The sequence below is a fragment of the Cyanistes caeruleus genome, chromosome 10, assembly GCF_971803275.1.
Source record: "Cyanistes caeruleus chromosome 10, bCyaCae1.hap1.1, whole genome shotgun sequence".
Lineage (NCBI taxonomy): Eukaryota > Metazoa > Chordata > Aves > Passeriformes > Paridae > Cyanistes > Cyanistes caeruleus.
Genome location: NC_141710.1, coordinates 16768415 through 16787498, shown reverse-complemented (window position 1 = coordinate 16787498; position 19084 = coordinate 16768415). Strand labels below are relative to the sequence as shown.

The following is a 19084-nucleotide window of genomic DNA, read 5'->3' as shown; positions in this document are numbered from 1 at the left end:
CTCTTTGCTTCCAACCATTAGTGTTACTTTTTCCATTTGCTTTGCAAGCATTTAATTCCCTTAATAGTCTCTCGTAAGGGACCCTTGTCAAAGAGTTTTGAAAGCCCAAACATATGATGTCAAGTAGTTCTCCTTAGTTTGCCCTCCTGACAGTGGAAGAAGGCATCCCAGCAGATAGAGGCATGAACCCCTTTCAGGAAGCCAGGACTGCTTGCTACTTTCTTACTTAGTTAATTTAAGGGTTTTAAAATTCAGCTTCTTACGAGCACCTTCATCTCTAACCACCGATTCAGTTCTCACAGGCCTAAAGAGAGTCGTGTCTCCATGCCTGCCAGAGAGCAGGCTTTTTCCCTCACTGGCTCTTTTGTTAGCAGCCAGGTCACTTGGCAAGTGAGAGCCATCAGAGCCTTCGGGTATTTCGCTTTCAACTTCAGAAGCTTTGTGCCGGCCAGACTCAGACAATTTCTGCTCCTTTGGCATGGCTCTTTGTAGAAATATTTTGTTGTTATCACCTGAAAATAATGGGTATCTCTCTGCTATCCCTGCTAGGCATCAGCTGGTCTAAAAGAAAGCCCTCCTTGGCTCTCCTACAGCACCTTAGCCTGCCCTGGCTCTTCCCATCACGCCCCAGTGATGACGGTGCTGGCAAGTCAAGTCACGCAGCAGTGCCGAGGGAGCAGGACGGGGCTGATAAGATCCCTGCCGAAGCTGGGCTGGCTCTGCATTACAGGTACAGGGTAAAAACCTGTTTCACCCGCCGTGGGTGATTCATGCCTCTCCACTCCCATGAATCATCCTGGCTGTTGTGTAAGGCTGATGCTGCTAGTGTGGCAGGGATGTATTTTTTGTGGCTTTTATAAAGTTCTGCACAATTTATACATGCTGTTTCTGCCTAAAAACATTTATTCTCTTTATTCAAGGCTTTGGAACTTATGGTCCCTTTACCTGGGACCCTGGGAATGGTATCACCAGTGGGATAATCCTTGGACTAAGACACTGTTTATTGTTATCAAAAATAATCCTGCGCTGCGGAAATTCCTAACCACAAGGAAGGAAAAGCTGCTGTTTTTCTCTCCAACACCTATGCCCATGAATCTTTAAACAGGAGGAATTATTTCCCCGAATACTGCACATTGAAGACATTTAACTCTAAGAATATGTGACAGCTCATCAGACAAGGAAGCGAGATGGTTTTGGGGCTGTGGAGGGAACACCAAGTGCCTTTGCTGGGAACAACCCCTCTGCTGGGAATTTCTGCAACTGCCCGGCAGGAAAACCAACCATGTTTAGTAATGGGGTAATCCCCCTCCTACCCAGGGGTACCCTGTGCCCAAGCAGCCGAGGGAATTCCCTGGTGTAACCACTTGCACTGGCCAGGGCTTGAGGTTTTGTGTTTTTTAAACAGTGTGTGGCGACTTTTGCCTAAACTTCTCCAGACAGACCTTTTGTGCCAGATTACCTGTCTAGCTGGGCTCTTATCGACGTGTTTATCACTGCTGCCTCTCGCTGTCAGCACTGTTTATAGGCAGGGGAACCGAAACCCTATGCTAAGAAATTTCCTCCTCCTCTTTTCTTTCAAATCTGCATCTGTTCCAGACTCCCTTTCATTACAGACCACATGAAAGACAAAATAATCCCAGGCTATCAGGCACAGAAACCTTCGCAAGGTAAACTCCTCTCTGCTGGTAAATAAGGCACACCCTGGCTGGGGCTCTGCCCTGGCACTCAGGGAGGTCCTGTCCAGCTCCTGTCACCTGCATCCCTATTCCTGGGTACCTGCAGCACCTTCAACACCCACAGAGGCATTTGCAGACCCACAGTGAAAATTCAGAGTGCAAAGTAATGTTAGACCCCAGGGATTTCTTCTTGCACCTGCATCCCCGTTGTTGTGGTGGTGCACAGCGAATGTCCCCAGGGAGACTTGGGCAGGAGGTGGGGGAAGGAGTTCTGTGCCTTTTTTACCTGTTGTAAAAATATTTGTAGAGTTCCAGCAGGCTGTAAAGAGCAATTTTTGGGGAGGGAGGAGCAGGGCTGATACCGATTAGGCAGGAAATGGCTCAGTGTGGATGGCATCCATATGGGAGAGCTGATAGATTTGGCGTCTTGAAGGCATCCCTTGATGGATCCACTGATAACCTGGCAGCAAAACAGACCTGGGCTCTCTGATTCCCTGCCAGCAGCTGAGCTGCAGCCTGCTTGCTTGGCCTTCGTTAACACCTTTCTGCCATGAGAACTTGTTGCCCTGCCCTGGGGACCGGTGGCCCCATGGAATCCCTGGGGGGCTCAGCTGGCCAGTCCCCACTGTGCTGCCTGCCGGGGATGCTGCTCCAGCTCCTTCCCTTTGAAGGCTCGGTGTGAAATCTGGTCAGAGTTTAGGGAGGCAGAAGGGCAGCTTGCAGAGCAGCCTGCGTCCTTGGAATGAAAAAATCTTCGTTTTGCAGCTCTGGAAAGAATCAGTGCGTTTCCAGGCTGGGCTCCTGCCTTCCATTGGAGACAGATGGAGAGTGCAAAACACGGGGAGGGCGTCCGGCTGCTCCCGCCACACAGGGGACCAGCTCTCAGGCAAGGCTCCTGCTCCTTCTTCCTCTGGGCAGTTTAATTTCATGGCCCACCTTTTGTGCACATCCATAATGTTCAAAGCCAGCATGGAGGTGGTGGGAAGCCAATGGCCCAGATGTGTCACTGGAGACCCTCAGGGTGCCTGGGAGCCCAGTGAGGCCTTCCCGTGCCAAGGAAAGCTGTTGCATCCTACTCTGTGGTGGCTTTCCCTCTCTGGAAATTGGCAGCAAAGACAAGAGGATTTCAGAGAAAAACCAAGATGTAGCAGGATGATGACTGGAAAGGAAGCAAGATGGAAAAAATGGTCATGTAGCAGAGGACAGAGATGAACTGGAGACTTGGGAGGCAGAAGCCATTCTGTGTGTCTGCTGGTGCTTAGTGCTGCTGAGGGTCTGCAGCCCCCTTCACCAGCCCCTACCAGGTTGATCAAATACAAAACATGAGACTAAATGGTTTGACAGGAAAGTTTTGTATGGTTTGGTAGGAAAGTTTTTTGCATGGGCGTAATTGCCATCTACATGACTTACTGGGTAATACTTTTGGGGAAAAAACCCTGTCAGAAAAGTTGTGCTTCATTCCATGCTTCCAAACAGGTCGAGATCAATGGATTGTCCTGACACCTCCTTGAACTCCCCATCCCTCCCTCCCTCAAGCACCCATGGGGTTCCCTGGTGAAGTGTGACTGGGCTCTCCTGTGCTGTTGACAAATTTGTGCTCAGATTAAAATGAAGCTCTTGTAGCAGAAGGTGAGCTGTGTGATGGCTGCCCTAAAGCTGCCCGAGGTTACGGCAAATCTGATGGTTAAAATAGATGCCCCAAAAGTGCGGGCAGCCCTCCCACTCACTGGCTGCATTAGCCACAGCAAAAGCTGCTCGCTCCTGCTCCAGGGTCGTGGCCTCCTCAGCTGTGAGTTGGGACAGTAATTTCCCTGTGGTTATTTCTGCGATAACTTATTTCAGGATTTTATGATGCTTACAAATTGGACAACATCTTAAAACATAATTCTAGCCTTAACTGGCTTTAAATGTGTGTGATTTTACAGGGATGTGTAAAATATTTTTAAGTGTTGGTAAATTCCAGGGACTTCAACTGTGGGCAGATGGGGAGGGATGGAGGGTCCAGCCCAAAAATGTTTTTGGAGACACAGGCCAGGAACCAACAATTAGGAGTTGTTTACAACCATGAGGAGCTATGTGGTTTGAGCAGGTTGTAGACCACATAGCAAAATGTTTATGGGGAGTGAATCTGCACCTCCTCTTCCCCTTAGAATTGGCTTAATTTGTACAAATTAGCTGTGTAGCCAAGCACTTGAGACTGATACACGAGAATTGCTGTGGCAGGGAGATGGTTCCCAGGTGCTGGAAATAAAAGGGAGCAGATGAACTGGACTGAAGTTGTGTTCCTCAGGAACATCAATCAGCATGGCAGGAGCTGGCCATGTGAACTGTCTTGTTCCTTTGAACACTCCTCCACCAACTCCTTTCTGCTGGGAAGGTGGCTGCTGCACTCCTGCTGGTGTGGGTGGGAGGCAAACCCGACCCTGAGGATTGTTGGGTAGGGGATGGGTGTGCAGTAGTGAAATAGGGCTGCAGCCACCCCACCTCTTGCCTGGGGCAGGCACAGGATCTGGCAGAGCCCTGGTGGCTGCAGTCTCTCAGGCAAGACGGTGGCCACACAGAGGACGGGTTTGCCACACGTGTTACACAGCGGCTGAGTGAGGACAGCGTCCCCAGGGTGGCTTGCAGAGGTGGGTAGGGAGGGTTCTGTCAGCTACTACTCCCTTCCTTAATGAGCGGGAGGCACCGCTCCGGCTGGGATTGGATTTGCCAATACTGATAGAACCAGGGCTGCTAACACAGCGCATGGTCCTGGAGCAGAGGCACCCAGGAGGATCACACTGGTGAGACCCAGCTGGGATTTGGTTCTTGTCCTTCACAAGCAAGGAGGTGCTTTGGGTAAGCAAACATGATCCCACGGCAAGGAGTTGGAGCTGATCAGTGGGCAATGCTCCAGGAATGGTGCTGCTTCCAAGCAGGGAGGCAGGAGGACTGTGCCTGGCACACTGGCTGCTTCAGGTGAAGTCCTGGTGAGCAGAGCTTGGGGAGGTGGGAGCTGCACGGACATGGCACCAGCCTGTGTGCCCTCGTCTCCAGCAGGCAAGGAGCTCTGTGGGTGTTGGTGTTTGCAGAAATAACACCCTTGTCTTGCTCTTTCCTTTTGTGAGGGTGTGGGCATTTGACTGAAATGCAATCCCAGGAAAGACCGAGGATTTTGGCTGTTGTTGCAGGCGCATAAGGAAGATGTTATTGTCAAGTGGTCCCCTCCATCCAGGCAAGAGGTGCTGTGGAGGTGGCTGGAAGCTGCAGGAAGGCAGGGGGAGACAGGGGAACCCCTGGGCAAGGCAGGGTGGCAGCAGAGAATCCGGGGGAGCTCTTTGGCAGGTAGTCTGCCACCGCAACAGCACCATGGCCAGGCTGGCCTGGCCGCCAAGCTCTCCTTCTGCCGGGCTCGGATGACTGCAGCCGCCAGTCTCATCACCAAAGCCCACGTGAGATTTCCTGCCTGCATCTCTTCCAAAAAAAGCAACTTCCAGCCCACGGGAGAAATCGGAGCGTAATGGTAGAGACGCTGTGATGATGCATCGTCTCACCGACACCTACCCACGTCTGCGGGAGGAGGGAGGGACCCGCCTGGGCAGCCCTGCACCCTGCTGCAGGGGATGGGCTGAGGGGGCAGCTGTGGCCCTCTGGGAGCTTTCAGAATCCCATCAGTGGAGCAGGAGAGAATGTGTGATTGACATCCCTCCAAAGAAGATTGCTCCAAGAGACATCCCAAGAAAGCTCTGTATGAAGCTCCCTGGGGACAGGCAGAGTTGGGGGATCCCATGCTTCACGCACTGCTGATTCCCATGAAATGCACTGAACCTCTCCAAGGCCGCCCCAAAGGTCAGTGAATGGCTGGGGAGCAGTGAGACCGTTCTGGACTCTGGCCGTGTGCTGCCAGCAAGTGCAGAGTGCCCCAAACACAGCAGCTGGAGGGAGCCTGGGGGTGCACTGTGGATTTGGGGAGGGCTCCATCCCTGAGTTTCCTGCAGGGCAGGTTTGCAGGCAGAAGGGCGCATCTTAGGGAGGTGACAAGGTGCTGAGAAGCACCGGTTTGTTTTTCGGGACGGTGTTTCACAGCTCCCTGTGGAGCTTTCCGTGGGGACAGGGGAGCAGCGAGGCAGGGGAGCACCCACAGGGCTGGTCTCGCTCGCAGAAAGAGCGCAGGAGATGCTGGCTGTCGGTGTGAACGCAGCCTGGCTCCGCCATAAGGAAGTGATTGAAGCTTTCACGATCTGTTTAAGCAGTGACATATGTTTCCTGCAGGCGCTGCGTGCTGCATGCCAGCGGATGAGATGCGGGTCCCTGCCTGGCTCTGCCAGGGCTGGGGCTGGCCCCATCCCCACGGCCGCGTTTGATACCGCCACGGCCGGCGCTGCCTGCGTGGGAAGGGGAAATTGCTCCCACGGCAAAGGGAAATAAACATCAGGAGACCAGCCCTGACAAAAAGCGTGTGTTTCTCTGGTCCCGGGCCCTGCTGCAGGCGAGAGCCACATGATGCACAGTGGGGCTGGGAATGAGGGAGGGGAAGCTGCGGAGTCTGCAAACCCCCTCTCGTTTACAGGGGATCCCTCCCTCCAGGTCTCTGCTTCCAGTGCTGAGACACCAGAGAAAACAGTGCCAGGGGAGTTGAGGGATGTGGAGAAGGTCTAACTGCCCAAACCATCGAGCCCAGGTGAGATGCTCTGCCAAATTTAGAAGCAGCCAAAGTGGGCTGAGTGATTTCCCTGGGGAGGGGACTCCTCTGGAAATTGCAGTGGCTGAACTCCCAGGCACTGATACTCAGGCTTGCATGGATTCCAGATCCACCCTCACCTGCACAGCTCAGCTCTTTCTGCCCCATCCTTCAGCACAGGGGAAGTAATTCAGAAGATAAAAGACCAGCTGGGGACCTGGGGCCAGGAGTGTGCCAAGCTCATGGAGTGCTGGGGATGCCATGAACTAGGCAAGCTGGGGATGGCTGAGACATCAGGCAGCTGTGAAACCATAAGCAAGAGAATTTGAACATCATTCAGGAGCTGGAAGCAGGTGATGGTCCCCAGGTCTAAGAAGGGTGTAACCAGCCGGGGTCTGTGGGATCCTTTGCCAGTAACTGAGGCCATGCAGGGGGGCTTAGCTGGAGAAAGGGGAGAAGGCAAAGTGTTGGGAAAGATGCAGCTGGGGGCTGCCAGAAGGAATGCAGGACCTGTTGTGGGGCAAGATCCATGGTGGCTGGTGAGGCTGAACCCCACCCAGACACCCATGCAGCCTCCAGCCTGTCCAGGACAAGCCTAAAGATGGGTTTGTGGCAAAGGTTTTAAACTTGGTGTGAGAGTGAGAGAGGGAAGGGATGAAGAGGCTTTACAGTTGAGCTGAAAGCCCCAAGAGCTTCTTTGTGATTCCTAAAGATCAGTGTCAGTAGTCTGTTGACTATACAGAAAAGAGACAGCCAGGGCTTCCCATCCCTTACTGGGGATTTGAGCTGTAAAACATAGCTTTCTTCTTTAGCTACAGGGCACAGTGCCCTGCAGCCTCCCAGTGCCCAGCACCAGCTCCCTAGTTCTCCCATGAGCTCCCACATCCTTCAGCAGTGAGGCACCAGGCCAGTGCTCACCTTCAGAGAGCAGTAGTCCATCCTCACCGTGTGCCTTTCCAACAAGGAGGGGAGATTTTATGAAAGGACTTCTGTCCTTCTGAAGTTTTCTTAGAGAGTGCTTTTATCCCCTCATTTCTCCACATTGGGTGCATTTATCTGCAGGATTAAAGGTATTTCTTGGAGCAGTTGGGAATATCTCCTTGCCTGGGGGTTCAGGAGCCTCCAGCTTGTGCCTGATAGTGCTAGTGCCGGATGTCAAGCGGTACCTTGCTCCAGGAGGCTGCACTGAGCCGATGAGACACTCTGAGCACGTGTGTGTGTTAGCAGGGCCTGTTTTGTCAGGGATTGGTGTCACCCCCGTGAAGTTTCATGGCTGCAATCGGCAGCAGCCAGAGCTCTCCCGTCTGCACAGCCAGGGCTTTCTCTGCAGGTTTCAGACATGCCAGGCCCATGTTTGTTAGCAGGTAGCCAAGGTTTGCTGTGACTCAGTGCAGCAGTTTGCTCCAGCACTGGATTACCTTCACACATTACAAATCAGTGCCGAGTTTCTCCACGGTTTTGGCACTGGGCAGGTGCCTGGAGCACGTCGCAGGGAGGAAAAGGCTGGGGGAGGCGGAGCAGGTGAACTTCGCTCTTCCAGCTCTGGAACAAAGCTCCTGCTCCTGGTTGTAGCCTTTGTAGGGAGAGATGACGTTCTTTGCCCGGCTGGCAGCACCACAGCGAGCTCTGCAGTGCCATGGCTCTGCTCAGGCACGTGGAGCCTCACGACGATGGGGCTGCTTTCCCCAGAAGCTGCTCCCTGGCAGGCACTGAGGCTGCCCACACTGAGCAACGCTTGATCGTTCTCCATGTAACTGCTAGAGATGCCTAAATAATTCATTAATGGTTTGGGGAAACAAAAATATTTTGCAGTGAGTAATTTCTTGCCAGTGATGTGCACAGCTGAAGCAGCTCACAGGCCGCCACAACGGTGTGGTGTTTGTGGGACATCATGGGACCGGGTTTTTTCCTCTTTTTATTCCTTTTTTTTTCTTTTTTTTTTTCCCCATGTGAATTGTCCTGACTCTGTCTCAAACATGAAGATTTATTGTTTCTCAGGGGAGTGGGGTGAGGTGGTTGAAACAGAGTGAGGGCGGGCAGCAGGGAATGTGGGGAGCAGGCAGGGGCTCATGAGACCACCACAGCCTTGCTTGGCCTGGCTCTTTGCATTGCACACAGGAGCCATGGGGACATCAGAAATTTCTTCTCCCAAAACCTCATTTCCAGCAGTGGGACTGGTGGCACCAAGCCAGGCAGAGCCCTCCCCAGCCAGTCCCCATGCACTGATGACAAAGAGCTCCAGGAAACCCGTCCCAGACCAAGCGTGGGCAGGGGAAGGGCCCAAGAGCTTGGTGCTGATAGCAGTGACAAGGAACCCCTGTTTCTCCAAAGGCATCTGGGAAATGTCCCCAACTGTCTGTCCCTGGCATGTCGCAGTGCCGGAGGCGGCGGGCTGGAAGCAGGGCTCCTGCTCTCCGTGGGTGCCCCAGGGCAGGGGGCAGGAAGTTCCCTGAACTGCTCTGGGCAAGCATCAGTTTGGACATGGTGGGAAGTTCATGCTCCAGCCCTAAGCTGCGACTTGTGTGGGTTCCTGGAGGAAGCCCATGCTGCATCCCCTGCAGCTCCTGCTTGTCACTGTTAAATTTCCATTTGAACGTGGAAACAGCTGTTTTCATGGTACCTCTGTGTTATTTAGACAGTCATGCATTCAATCCTTGCTGAAAACCACATTATGCACTCTAGCAGTGCCCCGTTGTCTTGCAGGTACCAAATGGGTGGATGGGGAAGTGATGCCAGCCCTGGGGTCAGGCCACCAGCGCTCCTCATGCCTTGCCCATGGCCACCCTGGCAGTTCATGGTGAAACTGGGATGATTCAAGGGGAAAAACCCATCTCAGAGTGTTCCTGGTCCAGAGCAACGGCTGTGGATGAACCTGTCTCCTTCCCTGTGAACCGAGCCCTCCAAGCCTGAGAACGGGATGCTTGATGCACATCAAGGGACAGAGACAACAACTGTTGGCTGTGCTCAATAGTGCTTTGTTCTTGGCCCAGGAAGCAATGAAAATCCGCCTTCTTTGAAGCCTGAGGAGGCCTTTTTATTATATCCAGGGCTCCTGGAAAAGGAAACTCCAAGTGCTTTCCCATAACGTGATAAAAAGCTCTCCTGGCTGAGACCTTGGCAACTCCTTACACGTGAGAGCAGTGAGTCAGTGCAGCATGAGGCTGAGCTCAGTGCTTGCCCAGCCACTGGAAATTACTGATTCTTGGTATGTACATAACTGGGATTTGAAAGAACCTTGGTGTGAGTCCTGTTGACCTTGCACTTCACCCCAGAGACCTGGCAGCTGTGGTGCCTGGTCCGTTTTAGTGCCTGGTCCTGTGGCCATAAAGCAGTGGGGGTTGAGCAGGCCCTGGACCCTCTGTGCTGTTTGGGAAGCACTGGGGAGGTTCAGGTCATGCAGCAGAAGAGAGTCCACAAGTCTCTCATGTCTGCACCTGAGAGCAGGCAGCTGTGGGCGAGTGCTGGGTTGTGTGGCAGGATCTACTGCGCTCATGCAGGGGTGCTGCTGGATCAGAACACTGCCAGAGTGCCTGTGGCTTCAGAGGGGGCCCTGGAGTTGCTCCCCATCCTTTCTCACAAGGCTGTGGCACAGTGGGTCCTCCTTGGCACAGCCCCCAGCCTGGCTGGGTAACTCCTAAATGGTAAAGCTGGCCTAATTAGTCTGTTTAATCTTCTCCCATAAATCACTCCTCCCCATCCCCTGCAGACTATCGGCAGCATCTGAAGTCATTAGTTAATTTAAACCTGGGAGTTCACACGTTGGCTTATCAGAGCCATCTCCTTTCCCCGCTAAGCGCTTGCTCGCTGCATCCCCGGCTGCTGCTAGATCCGATCTGCGCCCGCTTTGAAGCCGTGATGGGCTGCCAGCAGGCGAGGTGCTGCCTGTCTCCCTGCTGCTTCACTGCCTGCATGCAGGTGGGAGGAGAGATGGAGATCCTGCTTCTCCCCTTCCCCACGCTCCCCGTTTTTTGAACTTCTCCTCTGACTCATCCATTTGATTTGATGTTTTCACCTTTGTTTTACAAATAGCAGTTTGACCGAATGCTGGAAGGAGAAGGCGGCTCTGATGCTGCTGCAGCTTCCCCGGCTGCCAGGGAAGTAATAGAATCTTAGAATCATCTGGGTTGGAAAAGATCATCTGTAAGATCATCGAGTCAGGTGAGTGGGGTCCTGGGGAGGGAGCTGGTGGGCACCCAGTCTGCCCTTGAACCTGGCAGGGGTGTGGGAAAGCTGGGATTACTGCAGGTTGACCATGGGGAAGTGCAGGCTTGGCCAGGCATCCCACTAATGGCTTCTGTTGCCCATTGGTTGTGCTGTTACTTCTCCATCCTCTTCTCCTCTTCCTCCCTGTGTCTCTGGCCCGATGGGAGCAGGACTTCCCAAGTCTCCAGGGTGGGATGTCCCCAGCTACATGGGAATCAGGGATTCCTAAAGAGAGCTCTCGGTTTGGAGGCAGTGCTGACAGCCTGGGCACACACCTGTCCTTCCTTCTGCATGGGCAGGTGGCAGACAGCCCGAGGGTTTTGGCAGGGCCAGCAACACAAATGCTCAGCTCCTGGTGCAAGATGGGAGGGGAAAGTGGGGGGCTTGGCAGCAGGAGTGAGATAGCTGGGCTGGGGAGACCTGACAGCAACAGGGTCTGGTGGCTCCCAGCTGTTTTTCCAGGGAGTGCTGTGAGGTGGGAGTCATCCCGGGCACTGGGTGCCACGCTGCACCCATGGTCAGGAAGCACCCAGGCTGGGAAATGCCTGGCAGGGTGCCCTGCACAGGCAGAGCCCTGCTCACAGAGCAGCCCCCTCCCACAGCAGCACCCCCAGGGCAGCCCCACATGGGGCAGCAGCCAGGACAGCACCCAGTGGCACAGCACACATGACCCATTGCCCCCGAGGGGCTCTGGCTGCTGCACGAGCTGGCACCTCGAGCGTGGGGTGTGGGTGATGCTGTGCATCCAGAGGGAGGGTACATGTCCTCCCAGTGCTCCCTCTGCACCTCTGGGCTCTGCTCCTGGTGCTTCCAGCTGGGGGAGGGACAGCTGCTCACCCTGTCAGTCCAGGCTGCTTCCAAGAATGCTCTGAGCATCCCTGGGGCACAGTGACTGACAGCACAAAAGAACCAGCACGTGCAGCTTTTTGGGGACACATTTGTGCCAGTGCACCCTGAAGCAGGCCCTTTAAAGCATCCTGGTGGTTTCAGGAGGGGACACTGTGCCTGTGCTCCTTGGCTGGCTTTGTGGCTACCCTCTTCCTCCCACTTTCCTGTTCCAAGGGGGAGCTGCAGCCGTGTTTGGTTTTGTAGTCCAAGCTCTGGATTTATTGCTTCCAGGTCTTCATGTGTTTGTTCATGAAATGAAAGACGGCTGGGTGAGCCTGCTTTCTACTCCTCTGGCCTGCCTTCTACAGCCCACAGGGGATCTTTCAGTCTTGGGATGATGCCTCCCTTCACGTCTCACAGGCACCCAAACCTGAGTGGGGGACACATCCGTGGTGGGAGGTGTCCTGGGCAGATGTTGAACCTGTGCCCTGGGTGTCAGGGATGGCACGGGGGAAGGCACTGGCACGTCACAGGCACTACAGACCATGCTGGGCACAGCACGGGGGGACACGGGGCCCTGTCTGGTGTGCTCGAGGTTCCCCCAGGCTGCTGCTCCCCTTCTGCTGTGGCCAGAACACACAGCTCCCCATTAAAGGATATTTCACCCAGACGGAGGGGCTGCGGCAGCCGGGGGATGGGGACAGGACGCGTGAGAGACCAGAGGAGAAGCTAATTTACACTGGAATGTAAATACAGCAGCAGCACGCTGCTCCACAGGGCCTGTCACCCCCCTCCTGGCTCTGGAGCACGGGTTAAAGCTGCCCAGGATGGTTCAGGCCACATCCCTGCCGTGCCAGAACTTGCATCTCACCTGGGCACAGTGCAGAGGTGAGGAGGAGGAGGAGGGTCAGGGGCTGTTGCAGCAGCCCAGTGCCACTGCTGCTGTTCCTGCTGCCTGCCTCGAGGTACCACAGGTTACACATCCACTGCAGAGGGATGGAGTCTCAGCCTTCCCTAATAATCCTAAGAATCAATAGCAGTGTCATGGATGTGCAGAACAACAGCTCCGAGTTGAGAGGGGAACTTCTCAGCAGGATTAACTCTGAAACCTAGTGACAACACTTTAAGTATCCCTGCTATCTTCGTCCCCACTGCTCATTCTAGCAGATAGTTCTTACTAATGAGCTTTACACAACAGCACTAGATTTGTCTGTAAGAGCAAATTCCAGGGATCAAAAAATAAGGTTTAAGATGCAAATATTCTGTGAGATATCCAGATTTAAATGTTGGGGGTTTTTGTTTGGTTGTTTTTTTGGTTCTTTTTGTTCCTTATCCAGGGATAATTTTTGAAGGAAGCAAGGAGAGATCCTCTGGAATGTGAGACAGAGAATTTTTTTTTAAAATAAAAGACCAAATAACATGAAATCACAGTTTTGGTTTGTCTGGGGTTTTCTTAGCTTATAACAATGGAATTTAGAATAGCTCCCTTCTGTTCACCCAGGGCAGTTTAAGCACAGATGTCCCTGCCTTGGGGAGCAGATCAGGCTTGTCCACTCCTCTCCAGTTACAGAATATCACTGGGGAAGCCATGGGCAAGCTGATGGGTGCCAGGACTGGTGGCACAGGGTGAACCCCAGCCAGCCACCTCACTCCCCAGGGCAGAGGAAGCTCAGCACATGGGTGGTCTGTGGCAGGTGACAAAAAGACTCAAATAAGTCTCTAAAATGTCCAGCCCAAGCTGGTAGTGGGCTCCTCCTCTGTCCCGAGGTTGGACCCCAGTGCAAGGACCTGACCTCAGACACAGATGCTGGGAGAATTCACACCCCAAGACAGGTTGTTTTTCAGTTTTCTTTAATCTTCCACATGGCTTTTTTCTTTTTTTCATTTTGAGGCAGGAGTACTAACTGCTAAGGATGCATATGGAATTTGAATATGAATGATAAGAACAGCTGTGTATATCTATTATGAATGAACATAAACAGAAATGTATAAACTGAGATTTTGGGGCTTTTGGAAGAATTAGTGCCTTTGTTCCTGGATTTTTTTCCTATCAAAGTTTGAACCAAAGCCCATTAGCCTGGACTTTCCCGCAGCCGACCAAGCCAGGAGCTTCATTTCGTCCTGGCTCTGAGCCATGCTGAATTCTCCTCAACAGCTCAGTGAGCCCTAATCCTAACAAATTTACCCAGAGAAGTGGGTCTCTTATTACACAGTCTAATTTGAATGCTTTCCAAGGTTAATTTCAGCTCCCTCTCCCTCTCCAAACACGCCTGCCCCTCCAGAGCCGGCTCCCCCCTTCCCCAGCTCCCCCCCGTTAGCGCCAGCCCGGGGGGAGCAGCCCCCTTCACCACCGAGATGGTTTTTAAACGAGAAAATAATGGGATGTGTGTCCCTGGGTCCGGACTCTGCCTGGAGGGTTTCTTAATGCCGAGCGACTTCCTCCGCAAATTAATTGCAACTTTCGTTGGGCGAAAATAGCCCTGGAAGCCCCTTCCCCACAGGCTCTTCCGCACGAGATATTGCTCAGTTCATAATCTGATCCCTATGACTCTATTCCTTCCTTCCTGTCCCCAGCGTGCCGCTGAGTGCCCAGGAGGGGCCAGCAGGGTGACCCGCCTGGCAGCCGTGCCACGGCCAGGGAGCATCGCTGCCACACGGCCCAGACGGGCCTGGCTCTTGCTTTGCAACAGACTGTGCAAGAAAACCTCAGCGTGGGGAAACTGAAACCCGGCCCAGTGCAGGGAGCAGCTGTCAGATCCATTAGGGAAGGGATAGAGAAGGAACCAGCTATGCCTGGTGGACGGCGATTGCAGGAGAGGGGTGGTGGGGTGGCAGGGGTTCACAGCAGGGGGTTAAGAGGGACAGAACAAGGGGCAGTGGGTTTAGACTGAAAGAGGGTCAATTTAGACTAAATACAAAGAGTTTTTTTTACATTGGGGATGGTAAAACACTGGCACAGGCTGCCCAGAGAGGTGGTGAATGCCCTGTACCTGGAAAGCCTAGCTGGATGGGGCTCTGACTACCTAAATTAGCTGAAGATCCCCCTGCCCATGCAAGGGAGTTGGACTAGATGGCATTTAAAGGTCCAACCCAAATGATTCTATGATTCTGTAAAAGGAAAGGTTAAGTGGAAAAAGTGTACAGAGAAGCCAGGACCAAACCTCACCCACCAGCCCACCTGGATGTGGCCCCAGGGGTAATTTCTGCTGGCTTTTACCTGCAAGAAGCAGAGACTTGCACCACCAGCTGGGCCTGGGGGGTTGTGCTGGGTCATGGTAGGTGTGGAATGGCAACTCTGCAGCTCTGGGACAGGGGTTTTCCACATGTCCTCAGGCAGGGAGGTCCCAGGTGCATGGGGCAGAGTGCCCTGCCTGTCTCCCAGCTGCCATGGACCTGAGATTCACCCTGCTTCCTCTCCCCTTCTTTCCTCACATTTTTCTTCTTTATACTCAGTTAATGCTTTTATATTTGCTGACTCTGAGCATCACATGTAGTGCAATATTTCATCACCCTGGCAGGAGATGGGGCAGGGAAAGGGCTGGGGATGTGCCCTGTGCCATGCCAGGGCAGCCGAGCTGGAGTGCCGGTGGGATGAGAACAACGCTGGGATCTTCCTGTCAGTGATTCCATGAAGATGTCCTCTCTGAAGTGCCTCCACAGGTCACATCTTTCCTGCTGCCAGGTGACCTCCTGTGCCTGCTCCCTGTCCCTCGAAGCCCTGCTGCCCGGCGGTCACCTCGCTGATCCATGAGTGGATACCCACGTCTGATGATTTTGCTCCAGGTGTACGAGCTGCACCCATGAAAGGTGAGCCACGTCTTATCTCCTGGCTGTTCCTGCCTGCTCCCAGCCTGAGAATCCTGGCTGTGGGGTGTTTGCAGTGCTTCCCCAGCACTGTGTGTTGTGGTGGATTTGGGGTGTCAGCTCCAAGGTGAGGGGCAGCCTGGGGCAGGTCTCTGGGGTGCAGGTTGGAAGGGCCAGCACAGACACGGCCCTATCTGCTGGTCATTGCTAAAAGGTCAACCTTAAATAATGGGAAGAATAAAAACAAGGCTGCCTGGAGGAAAGGAGAGAGCAAACTGAATCCTAATGAGGTTGCATGGAGACACCAGCATGACCATTTAACGGAACTTAAAAAAATAGCACCAAGTTTAGATCAAAGGATTTGGGACACAGCAGTCAGGGCAACATCCCACAAGGACACCCTGGGAGAGGACATCCCCACTGAGATCCCACATACATGAGCTGCTCCTGTCCTGTTGTGCTAGGAAAGGTCCAGGGCAACCCTTGACTAGAGGGTGTGGGAAAAGAGCCCAAAGGACTGAGAGCAAGGCTGCTTCATTCAGGATGGGGACTGGTATCTTGTCACCAGCTTTACTGCAACTGGATACAGTGCCTGGTGTGAAGGGGCAGAACATTTGCTTTTATGGATGGCCAAAATTTACCAAGTCGTGGTGGCAAACATTGAAAGAGGAAGTTTTAGAAGGGAAATAAAACATTAATATTTCAGGGCTTAAGGCAATTCTCAGTGCAAAGGCAGGAAAGTAATTAGTGTTGTAGATGGGGAAATAACCAGCATTAAATGGAAGTGGGGAGAGCACAGGTTCAAGGGGCTGCAAGAAGGAGGATGGGCAAGGGCTCTCCAGGAGATGGCAAGGAATGAGCCTGGAGGCCCCCAGGAATCCCCCCCAGCACACCAAGCCTCGGCAGCACCGCATTTCAGGGGGGGCTGTGCCTGCAATAACCCAGCCCTTCTCCTCCTCCCTGCCTCGGCTCCGCTGGCCACAGGCCAGGTGAAACGCTCCCCCGAGCACGGCGGGGACTGGTCCAACCCCGCACAGCTCCAATTATCCCTGGCTGGAGACTTTCCAGGAATCCCATCCCCTCTCCCTCCACCGACCCTGCCTCCCCCAGCCTCCCCCCCTCAAAGCAATTTGACTTTTATAGTAATAACTTCTGAACCCTGGACTGGGGCCGTGCCAAGGAAAGCAGCAGAAAACAATGTGATGGGCCTCGGCAGGCGCGGAAACTCCAGCGACCGAGACCAGCCCTAAAATAACTTTTGAGCGATGGTTATTTATTCTGGGAGAAAGTTCGTTCATTCACAATTTGGAGGGGAGATAAATGAGGGCGGGCTAGGGCTGCACAGCGGCAGCACGCCGTGGCTGCGGATGCAGGGCGCCTGCAGCGCCAGGGCAGCCAGCTCACCACGGTCCTCCTGCACATGTCCTGCTGGGAAACCCTTTTGAAAGGTATTTGGGTTCATCTGAAAGGCCTGGGCTTGGGTGGAGGAGTCCAGCTCGAGGCTGGGGGTCTGCATGTGCCACCAAGTGCAGGGGGCTGCACTTTGTGAGTTTGTGCCTGCACATCTTTCAGCTGCCCTGGGTATGCTGTTCAGCATGGTGGCTGTGCCCCATGCACCTGGGCTCTGCACACTGAAGCCATCATTGTCCAAAGTACAGCAGGTGGTGCAGGCAAACTCCAGGCAGGAACAGACACCATCCTACTGCTGGTTCTGCTGAGTATCAGTGTGTGCATGGCAGCTGTCAGCCAACATCATCTGAGCAAACAACAAGTGGTGCAATCTCAGTAATTCTGCAGTTCTGAGCTGTCACAGCTTCCCTGCAATGCACAGGAGCTGAACCAGAGCTCCCAGAGGAGCCTTGAGCAACCTGGGCAACCCCGGACACTTCTGGGTCAGGGACACTCCAAAGGAGGCAGGCAGCCAGCCCTCAGCACTGCCGCACATCTGCTCGTGCAAGTGTTTTATGGTCCCTGTCACCATGGGCTGGGCACTCGCTGGATCTGGAGTGCAGTGGTGACTCTGCCAGACAAGGCTCAGGCTGCCTGTGTTATCCTCAGGGTGGATGGCTGGGCTTCCTTGGCAGGTCTGGAGAAAAAATGCTGGGCAAACCTGGTCTCTGCCTGCTGGGTGACAGAGATGACAGACACCTCACAGCGTGGCTCTGTGGCCAGGAGAGGGACAGACAGTGACTGGAATGGATATGAGTGCCTTACCAGCTTTGTGTGCAGAATGTCTCCAAGAATGACATCCAAGACTACCTGCCCATGAGCATCTCAGGGTCAAGGGTTGATCCTGGTGTCATGATGCTGCAGTGACAGGAGACAGCATCACCATCATCACCTACCCTGCACATCAGATCTTGGACAGTGCACTGTTCTGGAGTGGGAAGGTGCTGCCATATCCCCTCCCACCAAGAGAACAATTGCACTTGCCTGGGCCACCCCTCTCCTCCTATTGCCTCCAGACTGGGGGACCTTGCTGAGTGCCACCTAACATTTTTGGTTTGGAATGACACGTGGACACGTTGGAGCTGCAGCTGCAAACGGGGATGATTCAGTGCTGCCCTTTGCAGAGTGAGGAGGAGACCACTTCATGTTCAGCAACACAGTTACTCTGGCACTGGATAAAATGTCACCGAGCCGCCCTTGCGTGGGGACAGCAGGGTTAACACAGGGTCACACACGGGGCAGCAGCAGCCCTTGGTGGCGGCCAGCACACGCAGCTTCCTCCATGGCACAGTGCCCGCGACGGTGAGACTGGCCCTGCTGGGCCACATCCCTCATCCTGCCAGGCAGGAAAGGCTCCGGCCCCACGCTCCTCCTCGCCTCTCCACATCCCCTGCCCTCTGCCCCGCCACCGCTGTGGACAGCCCCGTGCTTGCCAGATGACTTCCAGCCTCGCTGCTCTTCGGGCTGTCTGAGCAGCTCGTGATCTTGGCAGGCAGTTCAGAGTCCTACCAGTCATCATTACTATGATTATTTGTGTCTTCCCAGCTCAAAAGGGCTTTCCTCTTACCTCACCCCTGGCTGGCCTTGAGCCAGGTGGGATTGTGGATGGAGAAAGGGGAGAGGGCAGCATCCTGAACTCAGAGCAGGGGTCTGCAGTGGGATGCAGGAGATGGGGCAGGGGGAAGGACAGATCTTGTCCCTCCTCCTGAATGCTCAGGATTGGAAATCAACACCCTCTTGGTTAATTCATTAGCTTTGATTAGCAGCTCTGAAGCTTGGACCAGCTAATAGGCTCCCTCCCGCTGGTTAATCTCCAAGAGGAGTTCAGCAAGGTTATCTGAACCAGGAATGGCGAGGGAAGGGTGGGGATGAGCGCAATTGAATTAGGGAGCTGTTAAATGAAGAAGCCAAACTGTGCCAGAGCAGGGCTGTTGCAAAATGTGCCTGTGGCTAAAACATGGGGTAGAGCATCATTAAAACACGGGGCAGAACACTGCGCTATGCTTGCACTCATCTGGGTCGGGGCTGGGGGCTGGGGCAGCAAGTCCCTGTGGACACCAGCCCAGCCTGGGGCCTGGGGTCATGTTTGCCAGCTCCATCCCATGTAGATCCCTTCACCAACACCTTCCTCTCCCTAAATGGGCTGCATCTTCCTCCAAGTGGGGGTTCCTCTGCAGCCTGGATTTTGTTGTTGATTAAATTAGCTCAGCAGTAACCTATTTGTGATGATGATGTGAGGTAGCGACCTTCAGTGTTTTCATTAAAATATACATGTATATATTTGTTTTCTGTGGTTATGAATGTAATTCCACAATCCACTGAGGAGCCGGTAATTTTCTGGCTGAGGTGGGAAGTTGCTGACATCTTGTGATACATGACAAGATTGATTGTATTTGCTTACCCTTTAACCTAATAAAGAAAAATAATGTTCCTCAGTCTCACTAATTCTCTATAAACTTGGACA

The 19084-nt window shown here is 53.6% G+C and overlaps 1 long non-coding RNA gene across 4 annotated transcripts; it reads left to right on the top strand.

The window, feature by feature from the left end:
• The first annotated feature begins 6240 nt into the window (after positions 1 to 6240).
• LOC111933388 (uncharacterized) lies at positions 6241 to 19065 on the top strand. 4 transcript variants are annotated; one of them, XR_002866679.2, is made up of 5 exons: positions 6241 to 6336; positions 9040 to 9541; positions 10366 to 10494; positions 15017 to 15174; positions 17230 to 19065. It is a non-coding gene; the product is annotated as an uncharacterized LOC111933388 (long non-coding RNA). The 4 variants fall into 4 exon arrangements; XR_015274531.1 differs by having other exon boundaries at positions 16315 to 19065; XR_015274532.1 differs by lacking the exons at positions 6241 to 6336; positions 9040 to 9541 and adding an exon at positions 9570 to 10251 and having other exon boundaries at positions 16830 to 19065.
• Positions 19066 to 19084: the final 19 nt, after the last annotated feature.